Source organism: Myotis davidii, unplaced genomic scaffold (genome assembly GCF_000327345.1).
Source record: "Myotis davidii unplaced genomic scaffold, ASM32734v1 scaffold573, whole genome shotgun sequence".
Lineage (NCBI taxonomy): Eukaryota > Metazoa > Chordata > Mammalia > Chiroptera > Vespertilionidae > Myotis > Myotis davidii.
The window spans coordinates 2,333,255-2,350,770 of NW_006285997.1; the positions used below are offsets into that span (position 1 = coordinate 2,333,255).

Sequence of the window (17,516 nt, forward strand, 5' to 3'; positions counted from 1 at the left end):
CTGTCCTCCCGCCGTGGGCTGGCCTCAGCTCCGCGGCGTCCCTCCGAGCGTGTGGTCCGCTTGCGCCTTAGAATCATTTTCACATTTTCCAGATGTTTTGCTGGTTTAAACAGGATCATGTGCAAATCTCTGCTGGCCGCAGCGACGTGGAGTAACTTGCACAAGTGTGACTCATACTGAGCTTGTTTATCCAGCCCTGATTAAGTGTAGCCACGCGCGGTGAGCCCGGAGGCCTCGCGACCTCATTCAAGCTTCATGAGGTGCTTAGGGCTCTATCTGGAATGAAGTGGGGTGGGTGGCAACCGGGGAATGGAATCCCTGGGTTAGAGATTGGGTTACTCACACACATCATTTCTTATCAGAATCAGACTGAAATCGCCTGAAATTCAAGCACAAGGAAATGGATGTAACAGATAATTTCCTAAAAGTTTTGTCTTGCTGTGAATGCTTATACGTCTCTGAGATTTTTCTCTTTTCCAATCTGCAAATCAGAACACAGCTTGAACCGAGTGTGGCCTTGAGCTGGTTGAGCTCACATTCTGCAGGTGTGAAGTTGGGTTTCCATTTTGCCCTCCGTCATAAATGACAAAAAATGAGGTTTGGGCTCTAGTGATTATCAATCATCAGACATTATTTGATAATTGCAAGTGCTGCTTCCTTGAACACACACACACACACACACACACTGATGTTATACACATTGACGTCCTGCTTTATGCATTGTCTGGGAAACCTCGTCTTTCGTGGGAACATTCTTTGCTTTTCATATCAGTTCACAGGTGCTGGTTTTCATTACGGAGCAGTTTTTCATTAGTTGGATGTATTACAGTTTCTTAGCCAAGCCCTTTGTCTGTGTTTCAATGCTTTGAAATTGCGATCAAGTCTATAATGAACATTGTTGCTGCCCTTTTCTGCACGTCCACGAGCGTACGATCAGGGTAAGTGGGTGGGGCTGTCGTTTATACGGAACGTAGTTATAAGGCTTCCGATGTTACCCAGTTGCTTTGGGTACTTTCCACCTTAACCAGCAGTGGCTCAGCGTGACGATGTTTTTGAAACTCTCCGATGATGTCTGTTAAACTTAAAAACACATCTAACAGTCTGAGTTACTGTTTTCATAGTGGCAGTCTGAGCACATCTTGTCTCATCGGAATAGTTGTCAAATGTTGCCTTCACCTCTGCAGCAGGCTTGGCAGGAGTGTTCCATCATTTCTGTTCTCCATGTCCTCTCTCAGTGATGACATTGCATTTGAACTTCTGGATGAATCCGTTACGTTTTTGTCTTAGCGTTTAGCAACCAGCTTCTGACTGGTGGGCCGGTGAGAGCTTCCTGTGCTGAGTGTGTGGGTGCTCAGGTGTGTGGGTGGCCCTGGCCCTGCTCACACCTACCTGCTTGTTGGCAGAGCCTGTTTTCCAGGGATTTAGCCAAGGGAATGTGGGTGGGGCTCACATTCGACCTCACCCCCAGTTCCTTCCAAGTTGCACCTTTGTGTGTGGAGCAAGGTGTGTCCAATCACCCGGGAAGCTTTGCAAACTCACCCCATCCTTCTCACCCTTAACTCCGATCACGGCCAGGCACGTGCATTCCATTGCCTGAGTCAGTCCACATGTCCTGGTGGGAGGTGCACCTGAGTTAGGCCATTTCACATGCCTCCTTCAGCTACACCCTGGATTTCCAGTGCGTTTAAACCACATGGAAAAATGCAAAATTCCAGCTCTTTACGCCGACTGCTTCCTAACCCCAGATCTTCTTGTGTCTCTACCCCAGTCCTGGTGGCTTTTGCGGGGGGCAGCTGGATCCCAGAATGTTCAATGTCGTTTCTCCTCTGCCCGTGTGTGAGGGACAGAGAAGGAGGGACAAACTGGGTGGGACTCGGGCTGTCTCAGGGCCTGGGATTATTTCAGGTCCCTCAGGGTGTTCAGAACGGGGGTGAGGTTGGAAGCCCCTCCTCATCATCACACCTGGCCCTGTGTGAAGTCACCGAGTTCCGTGGGGCAGCTCTTTCCCCACAGTCCCTGTTTCTCGGTCTTATTCTCAGCGTTCCCCGTGTTCTGTTTCGTACGTACTTTATGAAAAACAATGCGTATTCTTAAAACTGGAAGTTCATTTGATGTACTTCTAAGACCGTCACTACGTCTGAGGCCTCCTCTCTCAAAGCTTGAAAAGTGATTTTAGAAAAAGCAAAGACCTTGGGCAGAGAATAACCAAGAGAGTGTTGGTTTCCCTTATTCTTCCTTGGCCTTTCTTTCAGTTTCATTGTTTAGTCTCTCCCGTGAGCGAGTTGAGAAGTTGGAAAGATTAGTTAGCAATGGTTTCTAATTCCAGTGGCTCTGACCCACAGAGGTTTGTGCTGTTGAACAAGTGGGCCAACCAGAAATAGACAAGCCTCAGTGGAGGGAACCGCGGGCTGATGGCGCCACCTGGAGGCCGCCCTGCAGAAGCGCTGGGAGCTGTTGGGCTCAGCGTCCTGGCACAAACGCTCCCTGGGCAGAGCTCTGTGCTCTCACCTCAGGAAGGGCCTGGCCTGCTAACTCCTCACTGAGCTCCCCACTGCCAGCCCCGCCAGCAGCATCTGAGGTTGGGATAATCTTTGGAAATGTTAAGTGACAAGCGTGGGGAGTCGAGTGGGCCTAGATTTTAATTCTGTCTTTCCGGCTTTCCCCCTGAAATCTCATGAACCAACCTCTGCCAGCTTCACACTTTTCTCCTGCAGCTTCCTTTCTCCAAGGAGTGAGCTGACCCTTGGAACCCAAGATTTCAAAGCACCAGGAAAAAAATTAGGGAGGATTAATGCAGATGTACATTCAGATTTTTAAAGCGTTTTTCTACCTTTTTGAGTGACAGGAGATAACTACTCATCATTACGCAGGTATAATTATACATCCTTACAGATGCAGTGCTTGCTGTCACTCACTATGTTTTTCCTGCAAAACGGATGGCAGGGAATGAGGTGAGATGCGTACTTGTACATCGCTTCCTCTGTCTCCACCCTGGCCCCTGGTCCCAGACCACAGAAGGAAGCATCTTGTCCAAATGCTACTAGAGTTCAGCCATCACCGTGACTGTGGGTGCCATCAGGATGAAGCTCGGGCCCTGGACTCAGGTTGCCCAGGGTTGATTCCTGGCTCTCCCACTCCCAGGCTGAGTGACCTGGGCAAGTTACTTGACATTTTCATTTCTCGGTTTCTTCATCTCTAAAATGGGCATAAAGGTTATCTTTATCAGTAGGTTTGTTGTGTGGATTAAATGAGTAGAACCTTGTCAATCATACAGCACAGTGCCTGGCGCCTAGGAAACAGACTGAGTTCAGATGATGATAATGTGACGGTTACTATTCATCTTATTATTGGAACATTGCCCAGTGCCTGGTGACTCTGAGACAAACAGTGATGGGGGACTGTGGGCGCTGTCAGTGGCCCCAGGAGGATAGTGAGAAAGCATAGGGTTCAAGGGACCCTTAAAGAGGAAAGGAAGATGTGTGCTTGGGAAACTGCAGGTACTTGTCCTGGCCAGTGCTGACGGGGGGAGAGGGGTGGAGCTGGCTTTGCGAGTGCAGAGTGAGGGGCAGATTACAGAGAATTTTACATTCAGAGGAGTTTGAAATGTAGCCACCCCTCAGTATTCACTGAGTCCATATTTGCACATTCACCTGCTCACTGAAACGTATTTGTAACCCACAGGTCAGTTGTTGGTGCTGTCGTGGTCGTTTGCAGACACTCGCAGAGTGGCAGACAATGTGAGTTGTCCGACAGGCACATGAGGTTGGACAAGATGACACCCTGCCTTCGTGTCTCAGCTCTCCCATGTCCTCCTCACAGTCCGGCCAGGGCCCCGTTGTTGGGAGTTCGGTGCTCAGGGTTGGTGATGTTGCAGTTTGGTCCTCAAGCCTCATGCTGAAGCGCTGACCAGTGCCTGCGTGCCCAGGGCTGTGCAGTACCTAGTGGAGAAACTGTGTTAGGTGAGCTGAGTTCAGACGTGAGTTACAGCGCCGTTGCCTTGAGGTCAGTGTTCATGAATCAACAACATATGATCAGTAACGGGCCTTTGTGGAGAAACCCGTGTAAACCAGGTCTGCACTGATCTGTTGACGGAAATCTGTGACTGGAGACTCCGAGGGCCCAGCCTTGTCCTCCCCTCCAGGAAGCGGTGCCCCAGGGCCGATCATGCAGGGTGATGGTGACTTCGTAGAGCGTGGCTACAGGAAACAAGGACACTGGGCTGCATTTGCCGTCCCTGGGAGCTCTCAGGAAGGGGTAAGCCATGGGGAAGAGGATCCGGCTATCCTAGGACCCAGCCACATGTCCTGTTTGTGACAAACGGGGAAGAATAAGCCAACTTCACTGGCTCTCAGGCACGTGGGATGTGAGAGACTGACTGCCAATCATTGGCATGGCTCAGGGCAGTCTGGGTTATTCTACAATGAAAGTTTCTTTAAAATCACTCCACACAGCAGAGAACTCAGCCTGTAGTGGGTGTGGCTTATATTTCTGCATTATTCCTATCAGAACTGTCTCATAATGTCTTGTCACTGAGAATGAGATTTGGTTTCTTGAAGTCCAAAGACAGCATCTATAATAAAAGCATAATACGCTAATTAGACCGGACATCCTTCCGGGGTCCTTCCTTCTGGACAAAGCCGCAGTGGGCGGGGGCCAGGGGCCGGAGCCAAGACCCTTGCACTAATTTCGTGCATCAGGCCTTTAGTTAGTAAGAATCTAGAATCTGTGTATGTGGATCACAGAGAGTAAAATATGACATTTACCTCATTTGAATAGTGTCCCTCTGCTGATCGCCCCCTCCCCATTCACAACAAGACATTTCTGGAAACCACAAAATAAAGAAGATTTTTAATAAAGTAAATTACTTTTCCCCACAAAAATGGTTTCATAATCCAGATAGTATTCAAACCAAACACTTTGCTTTCAAACAGTTAAAGCCTGACCCATAAACAGTAGTTTATGGAAGCAAAAGGGCATCAAACTTTTTTTAAACGGTCACTCACTGAAATTCTCTTGAGTTCCAGCTCCACAGTTAGGAGGGCTCGGTGTGGGCTGGGGGCTCTGCCAGGAAGCTCTGGCCAGCATAGCCAGTGTGCCCAGCCCAGCCATCCCTTCCAGGGACCGTTGGGGGCATTTGGTGAAGGATTAGTAGTGACCGAGATCCCTGCGCAGGACAGTCCCCATGAACTCATGTGCCTGTTCCCAGAACCGGATCTTCTATTTCCTGCCTCATTTTCGCTGTGCTCTGGTACCATCTGATCAGACACCCCCGTCCCTGTCTGAGATACAAAGCCCAGGTCCTAATCTCTCCTAGTCTTGCTCCATCCCTGCGTAACTGGGGGAGAAATCCCAGTCATTAGTGAAGCCGGAGCAGAATCAGCCACCAAATGGCGCCAAACCACAGGCATTGGCTTCCATCCAGACCTGCTGAGCTCAGAGGACCTGCCAGGGTGACACCCAGTTACTGCACAGTCAGGCTGATCAGCCAGCAGAGGGTGAAGTGGTAGGAAGAAGACAGGGGCCTAGGGAGTCCCGCAGGAGGCTCTGTAGCCTCCACCCAGGCCCACGGGAGCGGGGAGCATCTGCACTGTCCAGCAGGCCTCCCTGCTAAGTGAGACGTGCCTGCTGCTCTGGGCTGATGAGTTGCTACCTAGTCCCCACATCTCCTGGCTCGTCCCCGTTACCTTCGCCCAGGCTGTCCTGACAGGCCTGGATATGGGGCATCATCTGTACACCTGGTACTTTCTTCTGTTGTAACATGGAAACACAGGGACGAACACACTGGAACAGGGAAATCCACATGAATATGGACAGTAGAGACAATCACATTTTTGGGGGGCGGGGGGGGGGTTACAAGATGCACAATGAAATTAGGTGACGGCAGTGACCTGGCGGGAAGGAGTGGTGATGGCGTCTAAGGGAACTGGCGTTGTTGGGACGGACACGGACCACGCTGTCTGGGGAAATCAGCTGATTCTTGATGTGTATTTCCCGTAAGTAGATCTTTTAGAAGCATGCTCAGCTCTTTGTTCTCTCAGCACCCACTTCTGGAGCTCTGTGTTCAGAGGTGTCGTTGAGACTGCTGTCTTGATGGTGGGGGTACTCGAGCCTCTTGAGCATTTTTCCTTTCATCTCTGCCTTTCCTTTCCTCGAGCCAACCGACAGCCAGGGATTCTGGAGGGGGAACAGCGGAGGGTGTGGGGGAGGCTCCCAGCTGTCATGGGCACCCCACGCAGAAACTCGCCCGTGCGGTTTATTCCCTCGATTGGCAGGTGAGTGCCCCGCCTTCCAAATGGCTCCTCCCACACACTGTCCTTGGGCCACGCCTTCCGATAACTCCTCCCACACGGTGTCCTGTGGGCCACGCCTTCCCGGTGACTCCCAATGACTCCTCCCACATGGTGTCCTGTGGGTCACGCCTTCCGATGACTCCTCCCACACGCTGTCCTGTGGGTCACGCCTTCCCAATGACTCCTCCCACACGCTGTCCTGTGTGTCACACCTTCCGATGACTCCTCCCACACACTGTCCTTGGGTCACGCCTTCCGATAACTCCTCCCACATGGTGTCCTGTGGGCCACGCCTTCCCGGTGACTCCTCCCACACGGTGTCCTGCACTGACTCGTCCAGGTGGGCTCTGCTGGATATTTCCTGGATGTTTTCGGTTCAGTGATAACCAGGCCCCGCCTCCATGTACTGTCTTCCGAAATTCATCTCTGTGATCATATTTGAGCTTTGTTCTCCCCTTGCCTTTTCTACTGTAATGGATTTTATCTCTAGGCCCAATGTCTCAGGGATAACTATTGGAAACCAAGGAGACAGGTTTCTGCACTCCCTGTCTCCCCCCCTCCTTTCCTGCTCAGCACCTGTGGTTTCCCTGAGGTTCATGAATCCCCTGTTAGAGCTGAATTTGTTTTCTGGTCACTAGGGGCGCTCCTAAAAAGGCATGTGTGATAGTTATAGTGAGGCTAAAGGGGTTTATAAATTTACTAGAGGCCTGTTGCACGAATCTATGCACCGGTGAGGTCCCTTTTGCAATCTGTAACGCCTCAGGGGATGTCAGATAGCCAGTTTTGGCCTGATCCCCGCAGGCCCGATCCAGACAGGAGGGAGCCTGATCCTGTGTGTCGAGCGTCTGTACCTGGTGGTCAGTGCGCGTCATGGCGACCGGTCGACCCGTCATTCGTTCGGTTGCTTAGGCTTTTATGGTATGTAGATAAGGAGCTGCTCTGTTGTGCTTGAGAAGGTGGAGTGCTTATTGGAGACAACTTTAAGTAACATTTAGAAGAAGCCTGCCCCAGCTAAAATTTCCTGCCTCCCATTTTTGGCTTAAGAAACCCATAAAATTTGTCCTCATTCTCATTAAAGCATGGTCGTATCCCTGGCTGTGTGGCTCAGTTGGTTGTCCCCTACACCAAAGGCTCGGGACTCCATTCCTGGTCAGGGCACATCCCTAGGTTGAGGGTTCAGTCCTAGGTAGGGACATATTCAGGAGGCAACCAATCTCTCCCTACCCTCCCTCCCTCTCCCTTCCTCTCTCAAAAATAAAACAGGTAGGGACACATTCAGGAGGCAACCAATCTCTCCCTACCCCCCCCTCCCTCTCCCTTCCTCTCTCAAAAATAAAATTAAAAAGGCAATAAAAAAACATATCCTTAGGTGAAGATTAAAAACAAACAAACATGGCTGTGGCAGAAAGAGGCAACTTATTAAAGAGTGTTAACTTATTTTTTAAAATATATTTTTATTGATTTCAGAGAGGATAGGAGAGGGATAGAGAGTTAGCGACATTGATGAGAGAGAAACATTGATCGATTGCCTCCTGCATGCCCCACACTGGACGGAGCCGAGCCCGCAACCTGGGCATGTGTCAGCTGGGAATCAGACTGTGACCTCCTGGTTTGTAGGTTGATGCTCAACCACTGAGCCACACTGGCCGGGCAAGAGCGTTGATGTTAACTTCAGTATGTTGTGCACACCTCTTGGCATTCGTCCTTGGTACCCAGAACTCAAGCTGACGGGCACCATCCAGCAGGTGCAAGGTGATGCGTAGGGGCTGTGGACTTGGTAACGTGTAAACCAGCCTGTTTCATTTGAGACTAACATGGTGCAGCTTAGTGTGTGGGCGGACTCCCCAGGTGTACAGGCCGGCTCCGTGCTGTGTGGCCTTGGACAATGTACCTGACCTTTCAGTGCTGCAGTCTCTGCATTAATAAGGCGGGTACAGTAACTGAGCTCACCCAACCGTGTTATGGGCACGAATGGGTTAATAGATGCCAAGCTCTGGGACCGAGAAAGTCAGTAAATTCTGACAGTGCCATTGCCATTGGGATCCAGTGGCTGTAAGGAGCCTGGGTCTGCGTGTCCCCCCTGGGTGACGGGACCACGTCCATTCACCGTAACCAGCTGGGTCAGAGCAGAAACAGGAGCTTCAACATGGGCAGTCACCCTGGGGCTGCCAGGCCAGAGCCAGTGGTTCTAGAGGATTCCAGAGCTCAGCAGAGCAGGCACTTACACCCCCAAGGGCCTTCGTAAGGAGGCAGTGGCTCCTTTTGCTTCTGCCTTGCTGCTGCTCAGGAGCGAGCACGGCCCGTCCCTAACTCACCCGTCCTAAGGGTCCTGCTGTCCCAGGCCTCGCCCGTGGGGATTTCCTGAAGGGGGAGCGCCCCCAGGCTCAGCATAAACCACAGAGAGTCCGCTGTCGCCTGCAGAAAGCACTCTCCATCGGCGGCTCCACCTGGATACAGCCCTCCGCGGTGTCCCGGGCCGGGCGGTGGCAGAACCCAAGCTCGAGAGCAGGTCTGGGCCCAGGTGCCCGGTGGGCTGTGAACACGGCCAGCGCTTCTTCCTATGCTTGGCGGCCGCCCGGCCTCGGGGCTCTGCCCTGTGGAGCCCATGTCCCATGTCTGAGGAACCGGGGGTCATGCTGGCTCCTCTGGGCCTCAGGCAGGAGGGGCAGCGGCCGGCTCAGGACCCAGGAAGGACACGGTCACCTGCGTGTGTCCACAGCCACCCACCAGCTCCACTGCCCCCTGCTTTTATCCTCTTTCCTGAGCCTCTTTGTTCTTTTCCTTTCCCCCCGAGTAGTCACCGTTGGGCAGTGCGTTGCATGGCTCTGCATTCGGTGACGGCCTTGGGCGAGGAGGTGTCGGCAGGCGGTGCACCTGGACCAGCCGGTCTGGGTCTGGGCGGAAGGAGGCGCTGAGCCGGGCGCTGTTCAGGGCGTGGGTCTCTAATTCTGGGCCTGGCATTTCGTCTGAGTGGGAAGACTGTCAGAACCTCCCCCAGAGGAAGGGACAGGCACCGTCTGAGAATAGCGCGGTTATGCAAGAACTGTCCCCAGGGAGCCATCTTGGCGCACTCCCTGCCGTGTACATTTTGAAGGGGAGCGGCAGGGGCTGGCAGCTCTCCGTGAACCTGGGGAACCTGCAGACTCTCCATGGCGGGATGACTCGCTCCTGGGATGGCGCCAGGACAACTTGGAAGGGAAAGGGGTGCCTCCTAACCCTTGGCCTTTTCAGTATTCTTGCCCCTCGTCAAGTGCTTACCTAACTTTCCAACAAGATTTCTTTCTGCTGACCCATTGAACTCATCTCTGTTTTGAGAGGAGAGGGTATCGTGAAGGACCAAAGCAAAGACACAGGAAGCTGCAGGCAGACCTGGGACCCCACGCCCACCGGCCCACACAGCCTCTGTTGAGCACATTTCCTCTGCGGCCTTTCCCAGAATTCTGCTCCTTACCTGGCTGAGGTGGGACGATCAATTTCTTCTCGCTTCCAGGTGTCATCAGCAAACCTCAATAAAGTCATGGGTAGTGGCTACATCTCATTAAGTGATGGAACTATAATTCACTTAGGCGTCCTTCTGCATTCATAAGGATTTAAAAACACATATTACAAAATGATTCAATGAACATATTGTGTAGAACTATTTGTCCCCATTTAGGATTATTTCCTTAGCAGAGATAATTAGACTCCTGTCAAAACATAAGGACATTTTTGAAACCCTCATTTATAGTTTTGTTTATTTGCACTTTCTATTTTGAAATTCTTCCTGCTTTCCACGAATTGGATTATTATTCATGTTGTTTCTAACCACCTTATTTGAATTTTTGTGTTTTTTAAATGAAGGATTCTAATTCTGAGAGTAGGACATACTTGTTGCACAGAATTGGGAAATGTAGATAACCAAGATGACTTCGATAAAAGCCAGCCTTATTCCCTTATAGATATGAAATGTTGGTATGGTATTGGTGCATATCTTTTCAGATATTTTCTAGTGATTTGTGATGGACTGAAACGTATTTAGAAGTGCCAACAGAAGCAGGTTGGTTTGGGTAAATGTTTGAGCCTGGGTTTGCTGTGATGTTACCCTATAGGAAGTATGGTTTCCCGGGCTGTTTTAGGGTTGTTGCCTTCACTGAGCAATTCATAGGGACCTGTATCGACAGGTGTCTGTAGCTGTAATACTCGTGCCTGGACTCAGACCACCTCATGGCCACAGAGAGTGTCCAAACTCCGTCTCCCCACATCTTTGACCTCTGAACCACACATACATAGAGCAGACTCAAAGCAACCAAGCTAGACAAGAGGTCTGAACAGCAGCCCCGACACAGTTTGCAGTTCAAGGCCAGTCAAGAAAATTACCTGATAAAACAAAGAAACAATGCTCACCGGAGAAAAACCAGAGAATCCAGAATCTCCGCAGCTTCACGTTCATCATGTCGGGAACACAGCCCCCAGCCTCCTAAAAGATGAAGAATGAAGAAAAAATCGATCAGATCCAGCTCCAAGATGAACCAGGCATTGAAACTAATGCACAAGGAGTTTAAAACAACCAAGAAAACTACCCACAATGACAAAAGGCAAACTGTTTTTAACGAAGGAAATCTTAGCAGGAAAAATTAGAAGTCTTAGTAGGGAAATAAACACCATAGGAAAGAACCAAGTGGAAATTCTAGAAATGGAACATACAGTTTCTGAAATTCCCACTATATATAACCTTTTGTAAATGTATTATTACTAGTATTACATATAAGAACAAAGGTGAGGACCCGGCCAGTGTGGCTCAGTAGTTGAGCATCCACCCATGAACCAGGAGGTCAAGGTTTGATTCCCAGTCAGGACACATGCCCAGGTTTCGGGCTCAATCTCCAGTAGGGGAGGGGGTATGCAGGAGGCAGCTGATCAATGATTCCCTCTCATCATGATGTTCCCATTCCTCTCTCCCTCTCCCTTCCTCTCTCTAATCAATAAAAACATATATTTTTTAAGAAGAGCAAAGGTGAGGCATTTTGCTCTCATTTTATTACACCCTTATTGATGGCATAGAAGCTGATAGGGAAATTCCACCCATCTTTTCACCTTCACCCCTTACTCTCCTTACCCTCGAGGGAAGGCACAGTTCTGGAGTGGGAGTGTCTAGCTCGGCCCCAGGCCTTCTCTCTCTTCCGTGCCACACCTGCACTTTATGTGCATTTTCACGGCCACTTTCCACAGAGCAGATTCCAGTTCCCTCGTTACTTATCCCTCCCCTGACGGCCCCTCATTCAGGTCAGCTTCTAGGTCTTCCCGGTCACCTTCCCTCACAGGAGTGGATGAAGGTGTCCTGAGTAAGTGAAGCGTTCGAGTCCTGTCCCCATTGCTGGCCCCCCCCAACCTTTTCTCCTATTGTCCTGTCCCCGTGGCTGATGCTGTAGGTGATCTGTAAGACATGACACTGATTTCCGAAGCAGCTGGTTTACCGGGGACACTGGCAGAGTGTCAGCCATTGGACCTTCTCGCCAGGCCTTCTCTATGTGAGACACACTTAATGGCTGTAGAAATGAGAGTGCCCATTCCTGTACACAGGCCTGTCCTTCCTCCTGGGCCCCGCCCTCCTGTGCTGGTGCCGTGTGCCCCGCCAGCAGCTTCCCTTTGTTAGTCCTCCTGGGCAGTCTGTGCGTGTCCACTTCTGACACACTCCCTGTCACGTGGGGCCATAGATGTGCGTCTGCACACCGGCCGCTTGCCCACATGCAGCCCGTTCGTTGTATTCTAAACCCAGCTTCCGTGTAGTGGCCCTTCACCACGTTTATTTTGTGGAGCTTTGAAGGAAAATGAAAAGAATGTCTCCTCAGTGTGAGCCTCTTTCTGGATCCCCACCCCAGAGGGAGAGAATGAGGGGTGCTGCGTGTATGTGTCCTAGGCCAGGGCCTCTCCGCGGCTGTGACATGCTCTCCTCGTCCCATTCAACAGGCAGCTTGTGACATAGATGTGCCCCCCCACCCCCGTTTCACGTCTGAAGATCTGAGGGTGAATACTGAGGTGGCACCGGGATTCAGCGGTGATCTTGTCTCGTGCCCAAGCTGCTGTGGTTTGGCGCGGAGATGAAGGAACTCGCGAGTGCAGATGAGAAAGGGGGGCCAGAGCAAGAGGGCTTGAGCTGCCCGGGGAATGACTTTTAACCTTTCCCCCGGCAAAGGCGCATGGGCGTCCCCTGTTAGCACCCCCCCACACCTGTGGCCCAAGGGCTGTTAGACGCTGCCTCCTTCTCTCTCGCTCGCAGGGAGCACTGGAGGGCCGTAGCTATGGGATTGTTACATGAATTGACCCTACACGGTTGGCCAGCGTGTAAAACACCCCCGTGCATGAGACGCATGGCCCATGTTAGCTACTGGAGGGTGAGACGCTCCTCTGTCCTGTGCTGCGCTGCTTGCCTCACCCCCACCAGGGGGCAGCATCTTCACACAGTTTCCTACCTACTGGCCATGGGGGAATGGGCAGTGCCTCCTCAAAGCTCAGACCAAACCCTGTCACTCTTCACCTCTTACCCTCTGAGCCTGGCCACCCAATCTTCACGGGGCAAAGTGAATGCAAACCAGTGTTCAGTGGTTCTTTTGTTGGAGGAGGAGGGCAGTGAGAGGGAGGACCTGCACCTTGCATGTCGGCCTCCACATGAAAATACTGGTACTTCGTGGGAACGGATGTGTTGCGTGTATGCAGAGGTCTCTCTGCTACTTGCCAGGGCTGCGCTGCTCAGTGTATGTCTCAACCACAAGTTAAACCTTATTTTCCTAAGGAAACAAGGGCAGTGATTGGAAAGCTCTTTACATTAGACCTGCCATCCAGAGTGCTGACTTCGGTCAGCTGACCTGCCTTCACACCCCAGTGTAGGCTCTGCTAGGCTGTGTGACCTCGGGCAAGTTACATGACCTCTCTGCACACCACATCCTCCCTGCAGCACGAGGGTTAACATGCACTCCTGCTTTCTTTCATCCAACAGACGGTGTCTGAGGATTCCTTCACAGGTGGGACTTGGCATGGTGCTCTGGGTGCCATGCCCTCCATGTTTGCCTCCCAGGTCAGCTTCCTGTCGATGCCTCTAGCTCCTGTAAGGTTGTGTTTCTGTCAGAGCCATGGCCGACTCATGGTAATAAACCTGGGAGACAGAGTCGACATTATTGAAGCTGTGAAGAGTGACCTAGGAGTCATCCCCAGCGTCTTGGGGACCAGCCACCCTGAGACGGCGAGGCGAAGTGAGGCCACTCACAGCAAGAGGCTGCAGGATCGGGGCTGCCCGGGCGCTGTCCTGATGGAATGAGGCTGCAGATGCGGGCGCTGTGGGCGTGATTTCAGGGGCCGCCTCGGTGTCTCGGGCGGACGCGGTTCCGTGGCAGGAAGCTGGCTTCCACCTCACTGTGGTGCTGACCTCTCCTCGCCGTGGAATTAACAGGCCGTCCCCACGGAGGGAGTGCCGTTCCTGGGCCGGCGCCTGGAGCGTGTCTCACCCCGGGGGCCTGGGGGGCACGGGGTAGGCCCGAGTGCCTGTGACATTTAAGCTCAGTTGCCTGGTGCTAGATCATGAAAACGCCAACGTGGTCCCCAGACTGCTCAGGCAGATGGCCGATGGGCTCCGAAGCGCAGGCTGACGTGTCCACAGCCCAGGGGCAAACCGGCCCCTTTCTCTTCACTCCAGCACCCGGGCTGGCTGTTTAGGGAAAAAGAAAAACACATTTTAATTCGTTTTCCAGCCAAAGCTATTGGGGGGCTTGATTTTTGGTGGTTAAACTAGACATCTACATAGATTACCCCCAACCCCAAGCCCCTTGAACAAGGTCCCAGTAGACCCCATCCTTCTCATGGCTTCCTGTTGTATATGGACCAACAAAAACCAAGCTGACGGACAGATACTCGTAGGCAAAAGAAGCGGAGGGGATTGAGCATGGAATGGATAATACTCATTTGCTTGAGGTGCGTAAAATAAATCGAATGGGGAGGGGTACAGATTTAACACTTGCCCCCCATCATGGTTTCCTTTACTAATTAAGGAAGTCAGGGCGGTGGGTCAGACAGCAGTGGGCTGAGCGTCAGTGACCTGCCAGCGGTCACTCAGGTGTGACGCAGACACAAGCCAGATGGCCGAGTGTCACCAGAATACGGGCAGACAGGACCCTGCTGTCAGTCAGTGATCCCGGAGGCCCAGGAGGCTGGGCCAGGCGCCTGCTGGGGCTCATCTTCCTTCAACAGGAACCCCTCAGAGCAGGTGCTGAGTTGTGCCCTGGGGTTTGGGGCGGGGCTCTCAGATGAGCCACAGGAGAGAGAGGCCCCTGTGAAAGGAAAGCTTTCTCTTCTCTAAGCAAGTCTGGGGTTTAACAAGCCGCCATTGAAGAAGGAGCTGCCTCCATAGCTTGCTATTGTAAATAACGGGGCATTGGGCTTCCCTGCCTGCCTGATGAAGTCCTGAATGGGTAGGGAGAGGAATAGGCCGGTTTGGTGCTGCCTGTGGATACAGGCCAGAGAGGAAATGAAAGGGATGCATTACAGTGTCTCACTTGGTCTTTCTTATGCAAAAAGAAGTGCCAGGAAAGCACTTACTCCATATTGAGAGTCAGGTTCTCCAAGATATCCCAAGTGGCTCAGAAGAGGATTTCAGCATGAAACGCTCTTTATTTTTAATTAAAATATAGAAAACTCTCTCTCCCCTCAAATCCTTTATGCAGTTTTAAAGGAGAGGAGACACAGAAAGGAAGTCTGCAGGAAAAGCCACCTGAAATTAAAACTCTCCACATGCAGTGGGCTTCTCTCTTCCCCTGGATAGTGTCCTCGCTCTGAGTCCCAGGAGCTCAGCTCCCTCTTCGAGAAGTTTCTTACAGTCTGGTCGTTGGAGGCTCTTTTAATTGTCCAGTGAGTGACTTGTCCCTTCTGTGGTGAAAATGCGTTTTCCCGAGTGACGAGTTTTTATTTAAACCATATCTTCACTGAAATATTGAATGGATAATAGTGCAAAATTCAAAAGATACAAAAGGAAAAAAAACGATACTGTTCCTTTCACCCTTTCTCCTCCCCCAGAAGCAAACACTCTTCCCAGTTTCCAGATTTTTAGTCTTCCCTTTGGATCCGGTTGGGCTCAGGAGCTTGTGACGCTCAGTGCTCTTCCTTGCTTCGCGTCGGCGTGAAGTGCATCAGAGGAGAAAGGAGGTGTGCGTGTAGTGAGGAAGGAAGGGCTTACACGTAGCCAACGACACACGCTTACGTAGACGTCTCCTGGGCAAGCTTCCTGCCACTGTAGCTACGTCTGTGCCCAAATTTCACCATCCGAGATGCCAGTGATGGTGAGCACACATTTTATGTACAACTAAAAATCAGAAAACCGAAACTTCCTATTATTTAAGAGTTTTAAAAATATTTTACTTATTAAATGAGCTCTGCTGGACTTCATGGTACCTAATGTCACACTTTTAAAGACATGGAAAGGAGCCAGGCAGTACATTGGGTGAGTCTCACTTCTGAACCGTCTACCCATGGAGCCAGGCCCTTCCGGGTCACGTGCACCTCAGCTCCTCAGGGTCTGTGTTTTGGCAAACAATTTGGTGACACGGTTTAAAAAGAACCTGAAAAGGAATGATGAGCCCTTGGTGCTGAGCTCCTAGTGGCCCCACTGCCCCACTTTGCAGACTTAACACTCAGAGCACCGCCGGGCTGGGAAGGAGTGAGCCAGCCTGGGTGGCGCCACCCCAGACCCATAGCTACCCACACCTGTCGTGTTGGGGTGAACAACTGCTCTCCTGTTGTCTCAGGGTTTTATTCCAGATCCTGATACTCAATCTGCTTGTGTGATGCTGGTGTGTTTCAGAAAAATTGATTGGGGTGAAATGGGTCAATAAGATTATATAGGTGTCTGCCCTCTCAAAAGATAATTACTTTGTGATTTATGTCTGGCTGAGAACAATTGAAAGATGTTATTGATTGTGAAATTGGACCCGAATTTAGAACTGTTAGGATGTGAAGACCAGTGCACCTTAGAATGGATGCCAGATGAAATAGTAACTCTGAATCTCCTTAACTAACTGGGCTTTCTAGAACTGCTCACCTTCCAGGTGAGAGCCATCCTGAGGTTGTGGACGGCCGCAGGGCTCGCCACTCAGAACCCTAAGCTGTGACACTCAGCGCTGAGACTTTGAAACGTCTCCGATTCTTAGTGCAGACCTCCCTTCTTCAGCGTGCTCACACATGTGGACATACACTGCGTTAAAAAGACGAATGTGTCAGCTCTTTGATTTACTCTAAAAAATGCAGAATTAAGATTCAAGGTTGATCTTCTAACTACAAAAGGGAAAACAACCAAAAAATCTGTAGTTGCAATCCAACATGGCTCAAGTCACAGCTGTTTTTTCCTTTATTTGAAATGTGTCGTCAGTAGGTTCCTAAGGAAAATTACTCATCCCTGGCCAGTCTCAGCTGGTTAGCACATTCTCCCAGCACCAGGGTACACACTTGATCCCTGGACAGAGCACACATAAGAATCAATGAGTGCATAAATAAGTGCAACAACTAAATCAATCAATCTCTCTCTCTCTCTCTCTCTCTCTCTCTCTCTCTCTCACCAATTTAAAATATTACTCAAAAGTGGAGGAAATAAAGTAAAACGTCTGGTGGCACATCCACTCAATGTCATGTTGGAACAAATAAAAAAATAGGTCTTACCAAGGATTACTCAGTTCTCCAGGAATGAAATCATGTTGGACTTGGTTGTTCACTATTATTCTAGCCTAGACCCTGGGAAGGGATGGTTCGCGTGTAGATTTTTCCCCAGTAGATGGTCCAGTAGGAAGCTCATTTCAAATGGTGCAGTGCTCTGAGGCACAGCAGCCAGCTGTGTAAGTAACCCAGGGATTTCATCCTAAAATTGTTGTTTGCAAATAAATGCTGGTGATTCCTTCCTTACAGAGCTTAGTAAATCTGCACCTGTGATTATTCCCTAAGAGCCCTACTTTTTGAGTTGTGCTTCTGCATTTTTAAACACTTGACTTCATCAAGGTTTAAGTTTCTGAAGTGAAGCAGAGCTCCAACCAATCATTCTGAGATGTGGTTGTGGACGGACGAGGGTGCTCAGTGGTTGGGCATAGTAACCTGAGGGCATGGTGATGCATGTTGGCCAAGTTCAAAGGCGGATCCCTGAGGCTGTACCTGTGATTCCAGGGTGATCTATGTTCAGATGAGACAGTTCGGGGAGTTGGAGCGGGGCTTGTGTAGGGA

At 50.8% G+C, this 17,516-nt stretch overlaps 1 protein-coding gene across 1 annotated transcript in view; it reads left to right on the plus strand.

The window, feature by feature from the left end:
• ELMO1 (engulfment and cell motility 1) overlaps window positions 1-17,516 on the plus strand; it is a 396,326-nt gene that overhangs the window by 174,312 nt on the left and 204,498 nt on the right. The gene's annotated exons all lie outside the window — the stretch shown is intronic.